The following is a 13749-nucleotide window of genomic DNA, read 5'->3' as shown; positions in this document are numbered from 1 at the left end:
GTTCTATGTTCACAGTACGCATTGACTTACTTCGTGGTTATTCTAGTGAATCACAATTCGTGAATTTATACAAATCAATTAAATATATATCTAAAGTCTTACTTTACTTTAGATAGATTTCAGCGAAATTTTTAAGGGATTTTCCCCTACAGGTAGAATAATATTCCGGAAATAATTTTAGGCATATTAGGCCGGCGAAGCCGCGAGCTAAAACAATAGCTAACAGTCTTATTCCATGCGGCGCCGTATAATATGTTTTCTGAATTAAAATAAGGACGTTATATTTGCAATTCCGTTATCTATAAATAGGATTATATTAAAAAGTTTTATAAATTGCATGCAATTTGTTTAGTTAATTTAAATAATTTAGCATAAAGGAGCTTTAAAATCTGTTTTTATAAATGTAGAATGTTAAACAGTTAATAGGTCAAATATTAAGAGATTTTATTGTTCCAAGAGAGATGTTTAAACACAAAATAATGTGCTGTATAGATATAATGCTGTCGCTTTGTGAAATAGCGCCATAAGTATGCATTTATGGCGCTAAGTTTGTTATTATTTGTAGGTAAAAGTAATAACAAATTACAAATATAAATATAAGGTAATCACAGTAAGGTCAGGGGACCTTATTCTGTCTACGGGGCATATCCATCTTTTTTGCAATTACGGGAGTTCTAATCAAAGGACAGATTTGATAGCCGTAGAGGTAAATAGGGTTTTTTTTGACTCCCTTACATGTACGGCTATCGAAGCTGCCTTTCGAATAAGATGCTCGTAATTGCAAAAAGACGAATTCACCTCTATAAACGGAATACGGCCCCATAACCTTATAAAAGCTTGGTTTAATATTATACAAATTATTCAGAAAATATGAGAGTATATTGTCACTAAGATAAGTATGGTATGGTATGGAGTTTCGGCCACGGCGGCCAATCTCAACGGAGATCAGCCAAGTTCGCAGGAGATATTATAGTGCACAAGTGTGTGCGCAATACACAGGTGCAATCTCTATTCCTTCACTCTAATAGTCCGGTGAACGGCAATCCGAGCAGGCGCAAGACCAACGGCTTTACGTGCTTTCCAAGGCACAGGGGTATCACACCGCCAACTTCCTAACTGCGAGCTGCAACTGAGTAATTTTTAAGATGGAAAAACCCTGTCCCTATTATTGGCCCAACCCGGGATTCGAACTCAGGCTCTCAGCGCGGTAGTTGTACTCGTACCGTGTACAATTATAACATATAAATAATTATTGTTCATCGATCTGCGAGAATGGTAAAATATTTCTTTTGGCGAATGACACCGAGATATCTTCGTGCCTACTGTAACAAAACGTCGTGGCCAATTTGCGTTTAGATTGGGATGAGACGTACATATCCATTTTGTCTAGATAGTTGTACAGAACAAGGACTTCTTCAAAGATTTTTTCATCCAAAATCTTAATGTAATACGATGACAATGGGTGAATTTCTTCGAAAAGGAACTCGACACGAGATAGGTACAAATGTGTATAAATGCGGTCTGCAAATCTTCCTAATAATAATTAGATTCTATATAAATTCTACATACAGGGAAGGACGCAGCGATCAGGTTATGTGGACCCTTTGCCATTGATGAAATACGCAATAATGATACTCTGCCTACCCTTTCGAGGATAAAGGTGTGAAGTAAGTTTTTAATTCGGGATATTGTTTTCAGATTGTCATAATATATTGTAATGTTTATGAGCTTATTTTGAATAAAATCGCAAATCTTCAGTCGTCTCATTATACTTTAAGATTGATTTATTAAAGCGTCAGGTTTGATGATTATATTACATTAAAAATACTATGTTATTAGTTAGATAAACAGTACATATGTATTTAGACTACTAAATTCATAGTAATAGACATGATAGGTATGAGATTTTGTTTTTAGTACTTTCACCGAGGCAAGAGATAATAATATATTCAGAATTATTTTGTATTTGAATAATTTTGAGTCAAAGTTGAGAATTAATTAACAAGCATCACCGACCTTTATCACAAAATCTACTGTAAAATAAAACTAAAAAAATGTCAATTGTTTTCCAAACCTGAAATGAATAAATTAAACAGTCATTTTGCTTACATTTTTTATCCTTATTTATCGTACATAAGCCTTCGTTCAGAGAAGTTGTAGATAGTTCTATTCTTATAGACAAAAAAAGTCTAAAAAGACCATAGTCAAGAAATTATAATATTTATAATTAATGAATTATAATAAACGTCAAATCTATCATAAACCCATTGTATTAAATAACACCGTATTATACAAATAGGCACACTATAATATAAAAGCAAAACCCTTCCCGAATCCCAAAAACTTTTCATTTAATAAATCTCCATCACAAATGTTGCACTGAAGATGATTAAGTGGCGTTATGGGGGCCTGACATGGTGCCGTAAACATGGCTCGTAAAAAAGTGAGTATTACTAGCTCTCAGACAGATGAATGGTCGTACTAGTAAAATGTCAGAGGAGGGTCAGTATGTCGCGTAAAAACATCTATTTGTGTCACCGGTTGATGTATCACCGTAATCCTTTATTTGATGCTATTGTTTTATTTAACGGAATCGCTGGGGAAACTTAAAACAGCGAAGATTCGAAATCCATTTCTATGAAATTTACAAAGGAAAATGGCAAATATTGTTGTTGCTAATAAATTTGCAATTACAAAATTCTGATACCTAAAATTCTGTCTGCTTGACAACATAAACATTCTTGGAATAATCAGAATTTCTGGATAATATAAATAATAACCAATACAAATACATATCAAGTATCAACCCCATAAGCGGCGATAGCCTAGTTGGGTGTGGAACGGACTGCCAAGACGAATGTCCGCAGGTTCAAATCCCAAGGGCCAACATATGACTTTTCTAAAATCATGTATGTATTCTTTGTGAATTTATCGTTCGCTTTAACGGTGAAGGAAATCATCGAGAGGAAACCTGCACATCTGAGAAGTTCTCTATAGGAATTTCGAAGGTGTGAGAAGTCTACCAATCCGCACTAGGCCAGCGTGGTGGACTAAGGCCTAATCCCTCTCAGTAGTAGAGTTGGCCAGTGCTCAGCAGTGGGCAAGTATATAATACAGGGCTGATATTATATATCAACCCCACAAACATTGGCCCCAATGCACGAATCTCCAGTGCAGACATATTTAGAGGCGGCAAGATCTCGCAATAGCTGTAACAAGTTACCAAACGTACTTGGATTTCGGAACGCTAATAAACAAAACAAATGTTAGTAGTAGAAGATATCTTACTCCCGAAGAAGACATTTCTAAAACAAACAAGACCTACACGAATTTATCATCGAAGGGGTAGGCAGAGGTGCAACTACCAATTTTTCTCCAACTGTGACCCGTTTCATGCTGTAGGCGGCGAGCCTACCGCCATTCCGATCACAAATTCCAAACTCCGGGCTGATATTTAGTAAAAAAAAAAACAATATCACTTAGGCCGATCCGGGAATCACACCCTAGACTACAGTCATAATACATATACGGTACCGCAGCAGTCACATTTCAAACATTATCATTTGTCACAGAAGACATTTCGGGATTTAATTAAAATTTAGGATCATCCACCTGGAAACCGTCGGTATCCGAGTTACTCCGACTTAAATTATCACTAAACACCTTAAGGCGATACCTCAAGGTCCATTTTCATACATTTTGTTTCGGCTTTAATCTGGGTAACTAAACAAGTATTGGCAAGTAAAGAATTTAAATTCACGTCTAGTTAGTGATTAGTTCTCGCAGTTGAAGAAAACGTAAAATAATTAATAATTATGGATATTTCGGCCTTTAAAATTTAATATGACGAAATTTTAAAGGCAGAAATATCCATGATTATTAATTATTTTTACGTTTTTCTTTCAACTGCGAGAACTAATCACTAACTAGACGTGAATTTAAATTCTTTACTTGCCAATACTTGTTTAGTTACCCAGATTAAAGCCGAAACAAAATGTATGAAAATGGACCTTGAGCTACCACCTTAAGGCAAAATTAAACGAGGTGTCGGAGCTTTACCATGTCACTAAACCGCTTTCATCATTGTTATCGTACTTTGCCAAAATTAAAAGGTCTCTTGCTATTATGTAATATTGTCAGTCAATTTGTGAATTACTTTTGTATTTCTGGTTTTCTTTCTTTGTTGAAAAAAAAACCGCGTAATGCCTAAAAGTAAAATGAAGATTCTTATGTAATGATTAATTTAAATAGTAACGTTAGAAATAAAATTTAAAGCCTTTAAAACGTTTACAATGATGCTGTGGAAATAATTGTGAACAAACACATAATATAATTACAATGTCTTTTTAAAACTAACGTGTCCATACATTAGTGGCCAGTTGCAACCTTAACAGAAACATTAACATTTTATTGCACATAACTTTTGCCCGCGGCTCCAACCAGGACAAATTTTTTACGTCATACATATTTTCCCGGGATATAGCCTATAGCAAAGAGAAATAAATAAGCTTCCTATTGAAAGAATTTTCAAAATCTGTTCAGAAGTTCCAGAGATTAGTGCCTACATACCTACACAATATCTTTTTTATCAGTATACATAAATATCAAAACAGTCAAACTAAAAATACCAAACAAGGACACTAAGCGGTTTACTTTTGTAACAGAGATTTAAAACTAAAGCTGCAATTACAGCTGGGAAGTGATACAAAGACGACAGGCGGATATCTAAGCCCAAACGTAATTTAGACCAGATAAAGGTGGAACAATGTGCCGGCTCACGGGAAAATAGATGCGATTACCAGGAATGGAAGCCATAATGCTGTTTGTCCCAGAATGCTTTCAAATTTAACGTTTAAAAATTGCATAGCGATAAGTTTGGTGTATGCAGATAGCATCTATCTGATAGATGCTGGAAGTAGCATTGGAATGAACAACGATAAATAAGATAAAATATTTACAAAAATAGAAATAATTCTAACCTTTGTATTCCTAAAATTATAAAAAAAATCTGTTAAAACTTGTATTGAAATTTTATTGAAATTCCTGAATTTACACAAATATTTGATACTTTCGACCGCAATAAAATTGGATCGTATAACTGTACTTGTACTATGTACATAATGTTTCGACATCGTTATACTTCGGCCGGATTGCTTTATTCTTGATTAAGTAAAGTTAAGGTTCTTATCACACTGGCGAATTACAAACGAATTCACAGCGAGGCGAAGGCCGCGGTCTCGCTGAGAATCCATCCAGTGTAATAAGATCCTTAGGTTTACTTTACCACGGATGAAATAATCAAGCCTTAAAACAACAAATTGCTAGTTAAGTATTAACATAATTATAATTTATAACAAAACATTATACCGCCTTCAAAACACTAAAAACCAAAAAATAATCAATTATTACCTATATACAGTTATACCTAATAAATAATTAATGGGACCACAAGGGAAGTACTAGCTTAGATATAAAAAATGAATCATCAAAATCGGTTCACCCAGTCAAAAGTTCTGAGGTAAAATATACCTTGACAACATCATTTTAAGAGTTTTTCTATGTATCTCCGAAGTTAAGGGTCTAACATCAATGTAATTTATATGGGAATACATGGGAAGTACCAGCTTTTAAATAAAAAAAGAATCATATAAATTGGTTCACCCAATCAAGATTTCTGAGGTAACAAACACCCAAAAAAACATACAGTCGAAATGAGAACCGCCTCCTTTCTTGAAGTCAGTTAAAAACAGAATAATTTCAATGAAACTCTATTATGTATATTTTCATGACAAATATATTTTTGTATACCGAATATTATATAAAATTATGTAGCACAAACTAACTGGTTCAATGGCTATAGTCTTAATTTGTTCTATTTTTACCTGTCTACGTATATTTATGTTAGTACCTTAACATGCAACAATTCCGCCGCACTTCCTCCCCTTTAAAAGCTTCTAGTTCCTTCGGCTTGTTAAAAGCCTTTAAAGCCAGTATGAATTGAGCCTCCAACGCTCGTACAATAGGCTGAAAAGGTAACATTAAGACCAGATTTTAGTCTTAAATAAAGCAATGACTTGAGATACTGTAATGCAGATATCTCAGAATTCATTCAAGTTAATGTTTGTGAAAAATAAATTTGTTTTCATCTCGTATTCAGATCATAATGAGGTGATATTATACCATTTCAAGGGTTGTTTATTGCTTATTTGATTTTCATATGCGGATACAATTGGAACACATAAACTGCTCTTAATTGGATGTTTTAGCTTCTTAAAACTTCTCGACTAAGTACAATTATTGTCTTATGTTTGGTAAATGTTAAAAGCAAATTAACAATAGAACTAATTCAAAACAAATTAATTCACATAACGTGGATAACAATATAATGTACTGCAGATTTGAATGTGTTTTTTTTTTATTGCCTTAAATGACGAGACGAGCTTGCCGTTGGCCTGATGATAAGCCAATCAACACTATTTAACACCTTGAAGTATTGAATGGTATTTCACTACGCTCGCCATCATGAGACGTGAGATGTTAAGTCTCATTATGTCCAGTAGTTACACTGGCTACAATGTCCTTCAAACAGAAACACAACAGTAACATACTGCTACTTAACGGCAGAAATAGACATTGCGGTGGTACCTACCTAGGAGGACTCTCACATATGAGAGACCTACCACCAGAATTTGATTGTGATTTTCCAATTCTAAAACTATTCAATACAGTGTAATACACTGAATGAAATCTGTAAGTACGTGTGAAATAAGTATCATGGAAATATAAATAATAAATATTTTTAGTCACCCACTTGAGTATATTACCATTAATTCAATTCATACTTCAGATTCCTTAATTCTTATAAGCATCTTGGATAATATGCCCTCTCGCACCTGCTCTAATTGAAGGTTCACTAAAATATGACCTCAACGCTGTCAAGTACCATCAAATTTTTTTCTTGCCCCGTCCTCTTGAAATAAGATTCCTTTGGTTAAATTCGTGCAGTCATCCGAAAGGATTTTCTCCCGAGGCGAGGTTTTGGTGAAGGCATCCATGAATTGATTAAGTAGTCTTGTAATTTGCAAACAAGTGTCAGCATCACGGATTTGATTTAACATATTGTAAATAATGAATAACGTAATAAATCAAATGATATTAATAGATTATACGCGATAATTAAAAGTGCAATATGTCAATCGGATTTCTAAAATTCTATTTCTGATGAATATGATACAAGCAGCCAAAATGTTTATATATTGGTCTCATCATCACAAATATCATATTTGACCTCAATTACATCGCAATTTCAGCGAAAAAATACTGTATCATTTTATTTCTTACATCGTACAATTCTTCGTTGCCATGATAATGCTCCTATTCAAAATATCATCGGCAATTACGTGGAGAGCATTTCTATTCATAAAAGATTTAACAAACATATCTATGTATATACGGCTTTAGCCGATTGGCTAACAAAAAAAATCTCACACAAATGGTTTTTAAAGTTTTATGAGTAAGAAATTAAATATTCAAATTCAATATCACGCTTTTCATGTCGCTCGTAAATTTTTAGTAGTGATTCTTGTTCAGAATAACAATCTCATGTTTTGTGAATACTTTCACTGTTTTATTACATACATATTGTATCATTTATTTCTCTGAGCCGGCGTAAAATTAATATCACACAAATTTGTTTGCATTGAAATTCCAACTACATTGTTTACCGGGCTACGTAAACCGTATTCTTCGTGTTAAGCAAGCTTTCTTAGACTTTACCTTTCTCATCCATGTACATACAAACATAAATAGCGTGCTTAGGAGACACAGACGCCGCTTAATACTTCTGAACCTCGCTTGCCACTAGACGAAGCAAACCGCCTAAAGGCACAAAAACAATTTACTCCTCTAAGACCTGTTTTATAACGGTAGGACTTGGCAAAGCATCCTGCTCTTGTACTTTTAGAAGTCTATTTCCATCACAAAGTCGTACCTGAGGCTAGAAAAGAACGGACCGCCTCATTCCTTCCGTAAAGATTCTGATTGTCTTTCTAGTGGAATGAAATGGACAGTTAGTAGACACTGTTACAGATTACAGCTTTGTTCGAATGAAAATTTGTTCGGTACCGTCTGTGTGTTTCATTTCGGTAAGTTTGTTAGTTGAGCTTTAAGGTTAACTTTGTTAGTAACGGTAGCTTTATCTGAGCTTGCATTTAATTTGCTACTACTTACCCTTTCTATTATTTTCATAATGCTGAGAAATATATTTGCTTATATAACAATAGTTTAAATACTTAGTCTGGCCATAAATACTGTTACACTTAATTATAAAAAAATATTACATTTGAATTTCGAATCTGTCATTTTTATACGATTGTTCATTGTGTTTTCTCATTTTGGCGCCAATACATTGTAAAATATTTTGCGATATTAAAATGGTGTGGGGTGATAAAGAGAACCGAATCGCTGTGATAGCATTACACAAAGTAGGTATGGAGCCAAATGCAATTTTTAAAACTCTCCATACACTTGGTATTAGTAAAATGTTTGTGTACCGGGCTATTAATAGGTACAATGAGACCTCCTCTGTTTGTGACAGAAAAGATCTGGCCGTCCACGTAGTGTTCGTACGAAAAAGGTGGTCAAAGCAGTAAGGGAAAGAATTCGAAGAAATCCTGTCCGAAAGCAAAAGATTTTATCTCGGGAAATGAAGATAGCACCTAGAACCATGTCGCGTATTTTAAAAGATGACTTAGGACTTGCAGCCTATAAGAGACGCACTGGCCATTTCTTAACTGATAATTTAAAGAAGAATAGGGTGGTAAAATCGAAACAACTACTGAAGCGGTACGCAAAGGGAGGTCACAGAAAAATTTTGTTTACGGATGAGAAAATTTTTACAATTGAGCAACATTTTAACAAACAAAATGACCGTATTTATGCTCAAAGCTCTAAGGAAGCTTCCCAATTAGTCGACAGAGTGCAACGTGGACATTATCCGACTTCAGTGATGGTTTGGTGGGGTGTTAGCTATGAAGGAGTGACTGAGCCATATTTTTGTGAAAAAGGTATCAAAACATCGGCACAAGTGTATCAAGATACCATTCTTGAGAAGGTAGTTAAGCCCCTTAACATCACCATGTTCAATAACCAAGTATGGTCCTTCCAGCAAGACTCGGCGCCGGGTCATAAAGCTCGGTCCACGCAGTCTTGGTTGGAATCGAACGTTTCGGACTTCATCAGAGCTGAAGACTGGCCGTCGTCTAGTCCCGATCTTAATCCGCTGGATTATGATTTGTGGTCAGTTTTAGAGAGTACAGCTTGCTCTAAACGCCATGATAATTTGGAGTCCCTAAAACAATCTATACGATTGGCAGTGAAGAATTTTCCCATGGAAAGAGTGCGTGCTTCTATTGATAACTGGCCTCATCGTTTAAAGGACTGTATTGCAGCCAATGGAGACCACTTCGAATAAGCTTTTTATATTTTTAATTGTTTTATATTTATGTATTAAACTGACACACTGTAAAAGTAATAAATGTTATTTGCAGTTAACAATTTTCTTTTTTCTTTATTACAATATTTATGGCAAGACTAGGTATACATGTCGCGATGTGTTCAAGTTTTTTTAGACATCACTCACTTTGTAACTAATTCAAATAATTATATATTTTAAAAAGATAATATATTTTAAAACTAGTTTTAATAAAACATTTTTAGTTCAAGCGAATATAGTTCCTATTTACATTTATACTGTCCGATTTAGTTGGAGACCCAGCATTTAAATCCGACACGTGCATTTTGACTACAATCCAGGGATTAGAGCGGCAGGTGCTGCGAAATAAAAATGCATTGTAAAATATGCGAATAAAGTAAAGCGCTGGCCAATAGAATATTAACTTCAATTCGAAAAAGGTTTTACATTCTTAGAGAATATTTTAATGATGATACTCCCAAATTGTTGAGATTTCACTTTTGCTACTTTTATTAAGCTAAATTAGCAAAGAAGGCACGAATTACTCCAGTGTTTGAGATTTATAAGTCGTTTTCCTGGCAATTAGTCTCAGTCTATGTATTATTTCATCGGGCTTTCTTGAATTAGGCTATTTATACGATTTTCGTATATTCGGATACAATAGCGGGGATTTGGTATCAACAATTGCTTTGTGTGACCAGTTATTCAGGTGTGTTTGACGACATGGCTGCTGTATAATCCCATTACTGATGCATGTTACATTGAGTAAAGAGATTTTGTGCATAGTCTAAGCCCCTTATTAAAAACGCGATTCTTTTTCGCTCTGAAATGTTTATAACAACTAAGACGCTGTCGAATTTAATCACCATCTTAAGGTCTACACTATTTAATAAACATCATCTCAAATTAAATCCAACTTCCGGCCTTAACTTCTATCATTATCCTGCGTCCCCCTCTTGGTATCCAAGTTACTTGTTTTTTAATGTAATTTTTTTCTATTGAAACAGTTGAACGGGAACGGCTTTGCACCAAATTTATCGTTATCTATCATATTTCGCTACGGCGTTTGTTAATCTTTACGTTTTTATTTATAGCTTTGATCCTTTATTTGCAATACATTTTATGTTGGCTATTCTCAGATAGTACTAATTTGGTATAAGCTCTAACTACCAAACCCAATAAACTGAATACACAATCTCATCTTGTTAATGTTGCATTAAGGGTGCGCACAAACCTAAATTCTCTTATATAATTGTATCAGAACATTTAAGTTTGACATTTACGTCGTAACTAAATCAACTGTGAGAGCTCTTGACAATAGCGCACTAACTCCAACCCCGAGTGTTTAGTACAAAATGTAAACTCGTAAGTTTTATTACAATATAGCAACTCTGATCGAAAGGCACCGCGACTAAATAGAGGCACTTAGCCAACGTATTGGCAATTAACTACGAACGTCTTTGCTAATTAAGATCGAACGCTTCTTGAGTATTAAGACTACCAGTAAAAATGGACTTACTGCAAGTACTGATTAATTGCGACTGTGGATTTGCTGTTAGGGCAAGGATGTACTAAATATATAGATGGTAGTTGTGTATTTATATTTATAGAGATAAGACGAGCTTACAACTCGTCAAGGAGAAACCGAGACGAGGCTAAGATAGCGATGCTATTTAGACTTGGAAATACAAAGCTTTATATTTAAAGTAACAATTAGCCAATTTATTAAAGAATAAGAAGATAAATTACTGAAATAAAATTATACGTTTTTCGTATGTTTCGAAGACTGCCTTCGCGGTCCTTTTTCATAATTGTCAAATGTAGGTGGATATTGTAACTTTGACATTCAGATGACATACGCCTCAGTCCGCCCTGTGACCGCGAAGGCTGCAAAGCCTTCGAAACGCCGGGAGAAAATAATAATATAAAAAACTACAATAAGTAAAAGCAGTTTTATTTCAATGTTTAACATTCGCGTAAACATAATAAATCATTAAGATTTACTGATGGTAGTTCTCTCATTTGTGAGTGTCCAAATGGGTAGTACCACCGCAATGTCTATTTCTACCGCCAAGCAGCAGTGTTTAGTCACTCTTTTGTTCCGGTTTGAAGGGCATTGTAATGGCGAGCGCAGTGGAATAACAAACAATACTTTGTAATTAAAGGTGTTGGATGGTGTTTCTTCTGTTTATCGCTTACCATCAGGCGAACGGCAAGCTCGTCCCGTCATTCAAAGCAATAAAAAAAGCTAAGTTACTATATAGCCATGGGTTCAATAATATATTTATAAGTGTCTTTATACACCGTAAATTAGTACTTAAATTTTTATGTAACGACCAATTAAACATCCTTTAACGCAAAAACGTCTTTAAAGGTAGGTTATTGTCATTAATTAAAAGACAACAGATGTTCTCCGGAGTTGCAATTGGCTTCAGGAGGGTAAAATGGCAGCCCTAAGGGAGATACTCCTCACTTTTATTGCCTACTATTACTTTTCTACTCGGGAATTTATTCCTAAAATGCGGGATTGTAGTGATCTTAACTTAGAATTTAGTTATAACGAGTTTAATTTATTTTGTTTTTTTTTTTTTTTATATTGGAATAAGTGATAGCGTTTGGTCGGACCGATTTTTAATTTAATGAAGGTTTAATTTTTGGCATTTGAATCTAGAATAGTTTTTATTACGGTAGGATTAAACTCAATTCGCTACTAAATATACCTTAACATCAAAAGTATTTTTATATCTTCGTCACGCCAGGAAAGCCAATGTGAAAAGAGATTCGAAATGGGAATTTTTGTGCCTTCGGTGATATCATTCTCTATACGAAACGCAACCATAAACTGTCTTTTTATGTCGGTTTTCTATAAGATATAACTACAACTACGACCCCACCAGCCATTTATGTATAATTTTAAATAAAAAAAATCCTAATGCAAAATCTTTCTAATTAAAGTATGTCAGCATTTGTAATACTTACGATCTAACAATCCTTGTATTAAGCCTTATAATATGACTTGTCTATCTTTTAGAATTTAAATAGGTAGTTCATATAACAATATTAAATAAGAATCTGTTTTTTACGTATACGTAATTCCGCTACGAAGCAATGACCCGCTTCATTTTGCATTAAAAAAGCCACTAATTTTAAATTATTCATTAACGTATAATGATTTTTCTCATTCAAAAAACATAGATTCAAAAATAGACATGAGCAAATGAATTAGATAACGATCTTACGAAAAAACAAACACATTTTCGACATGATTATTTATTGATTTAGACTACTAAAATATTTATTTTAGTCTAAGTACCTATTACATATTGAGATATAAAAAAGAAATAAAGTAGGTACCTATATGAGATTTTATGAATTTAACATTAGGCATACATTAAAATATATACATGTATATTAAATTAGATATAAATTATTTATGTTCGTATATACTAATACAATGACATACAAGACTATGTACGCAATTTGCTTGTAGAAACATAAAGAAGCCCTAATTTTACGTTATGCCATGTTATACAATTCATAGTCTTTCATTTATTGTATGACCAATATAGAATATATTTAGTTATATAAGTGACTTCATTTAAATAATAATTAAATACCCTGACTTATCATCAGTGCAACTATCTTCGCATACGTGATGAATAAAGCGTTTTATTTTATAATAATAGGCACTTGATAAATATTAACCACGGTATTAAACATATATTTTTTGAAAGTTTAACAAACGTGCCATCTTTTGGCTCAGTCCTAATATCCATCGGCAACGTATTATAACAATCATTATACCTATAATATGCTCGCCCGTATAAAAGAACTATGTTAAGTAGTTTTATCAATAAGAGATTAATTAATATTTATCCATTGGTAACCAATTTAGAAGACATATGATACGCTTTGTTAGCATATTGTCACCGTAGAAATTACTGAGTCTTGATAAATCAAATACCTATCACTTAGACCTGATACAAATCCTGATATGGCTTACATCATATGTGAGAAATTACGTCACATTTCAGTCCTACAATAGCCTTCATAAAAGCATTGTATATAATACAATAATATTATAATAATAAAATCAACCGGAGAAAATTGATATCTCTCCAAGAATACCCAAAATACTTTATGAAACGAGACGTAAGCTAGGTTATTTGAAGATAGGCCGAAATACGTTATGTAAGATACTTTATATTCGCGTCTACGTTCTTCACCGTAGACAAATTGCTCTAAAATAAATGAAAATACTAGTTAGAAAACAATTT

The sequence above is a fragment of the Manduca sexta genome, chromosome 19, assembly GCF_014839805.1.
Source record: "Manduca sexta isolate Smith_Timp_Sample1 chromosome 19, JHU_Msex_v1.0, whole genome shotgun sequence".
In the NCBI taxonomy this organism is placed as follows: domain Eukaryota; kingdom Metazoa; phylum Arthropoda; class Insecta; order Lepidoptera; family Sphingidae; genus Manduca; species Manduca sexta.
Note: the sequence above shows the minus strand (reverse complement) of the source record.